Genomic DNA, 2,134 nt, shown 5'->3' with positions numbered 1-2,134 from the left:
TTTTTTCCCTTATTCACAGGGTTTTTCCACGTATAAATATCTTTGTGTCATTGTTTATTGGTTTGTTTTACACTTAATTATACCAATCAGGCGAGTTATTCGAGTTAGATCACCCTACATATAAATCCCTGGCAGGACGCTCTAGATCAGTAAAAAACCTGTCAAAACAACGCCCTTCGAAAATTCTTCGCTCGTCTACGGCAATATAACATGAGACTAAATCCTCAGAAGTGTGCATTCGGGGTCACCTCCGGAAAACTCTTGGAACATGTCGTCAGCAAAAGAGGCATTGAGATTGATCCAACCAAAATCAAAGCCCTTCAACAAATGCCTCGGCCTAGGAACGAGAAGGAGATTCGAGGATTTCTCGGTCAAGGCCAATACATCAGCCGCTTCATTGGCAAGCTCACCATGATTTGTGAACCAATCTTCAATAAGCTTCGCGCCTCCGATCACACCGATTGGGACGACGACTTTCAAAGGCCTTCGACAGGATAAAGGAAATCCTATCCAAGCCTCTTGTCCTCATGCCACCTCAACCAGGGATTCCTTTATCCCTATACCTGACTGTTACCGACACAGCCATGGGAGCAATGTTAGCACAAACAGTCGACGGCGAAGAACGAGCCATCTACTACATCAGGAAAAAGTTCATCGAATACGAGACAAGGTACACCCAACTGGAAAAGACACGCCTTGCCCTAGTATGGTCAACAAAGAAGCTGCGGCATTACATGCTCAGCTACATGGTCCACATCTACTCCAGGATGGACCCGGTCAAATATATCTTCAAAAAACCCGTACTAAACGGAAGGTTTTCTAGGTGGACGCTCATGTTGTCTGAGTTTGATCTCAAGTTTGTACCTCTCAAGGTTATTAAGGGAAGAGAAGTTGCCGATTTCCTAGCAGAAAATCCCGTCAACGAGGATCCAACGACCGACACGTGGTCACTTCCTGATGAAGACATCCTTTGTGCCGATTCCGACGCATGGGACCTATACTTCGACGGTGCATCTAATCTGAGAGGCTTCGGGGTGGGAATCCTTCTAATATCACCGGAGGGAGAACATGTTCCGATCTCAGTCAAGCTAAACTTTGCCGTCACCAACAATGACGCTGAATATGAAGCGTGCCTCATCCGCCTACAAGCAGCCATCACACTTGGCATCAAGAGATTGAGGGTCCACGGCGATTCCTCGCTCATCATCAATCAGGTGTCCGGATCATGGAAAATCCGATCTGACAGCTTAGCTCCCTAGCGAGCAAAGATCAATCAAGAGGCCGAGTTCTTCGACCAAGTCGACTACTTCCACTTGCCGCGAGAGGAAAATCAATTTGCTGATGCCATGGCAAAACTTGCCGCACTCGTCAACATACCTGACGACATGACATCGATGCCCCTATGTGTCGAGAGAAGGAGCGAGCCAGCTCACGTTTGTCCCATCATCGACAATGAGGAAAGCCATGATGAACATTGGTACCAAGCCATCCTCAACTACAAAACCAAAAATGAATTCCCTCCCAACTCTGATCAAAGAGGACAAAGAGCCATCCGTTTACTTGCATCACAATTCGTGATAAATCAAAATCAACTATACAAAAGAACACCCCAAGGAATTCTCCTCCTTTGAATTGACCATCACAAAGCCAAAAAGTCATGGGAGAGGTTCATGACGGAGAATGCGGCCCTCACATGAGCGCAATGATGCTTACCCGAAAAATCATGCGGCTAGGTTACTACTGGACCACCATGGAAGCCGATTGCCGTAACTACGTCAAACATTGCCACAATTGCCAAATCTTCGTCAACATACAACACATACCACCATCCCTTTTATACACCATGACGTCACCCTGACCTTTCTCAACCTAGGGCATCGACATAATCGGGAAAGTCAACCCGGTAGGCACTAAAGGGCATTGCTTTGTCCTCGTCGCTATCGACTACTTCACCAAATGGGTGGAAGCACAGTCATATGCAGTCTTGACTGCCAAGCAAGTGGCCAAGTTCATTCAAAACAACATCATCTGCCGATATGGGGTACCCCATGAAATCATCAGCGATCAAGCCTCGCACTTCCGGGCGGAAACTCAAGCTTTGCTGGACAAATATAAAATCAAACGACATTGATCA

The sequence above is a fragment of the Silene latifolia genome, chromosome 11 (genome assembly GCF_048544455.1).
Source record: "Silene latifolia isolate original U9 population chromosome 11, ASM4854445v1, whole genome shotgun sequence".
Classification (NCBI taxonomy): domain Eukaryota; kingdom Viridiplantae; phylum Streptophyta; class Magnoliopsida; order Caryophyllales; family Caryophyllaceae; genus Silene; species Silene latifolia.
The sequence above is the reverse complement of the archived record's forward strand: the minus strand, read 5'-3'. Positions refer to the sequence as shown.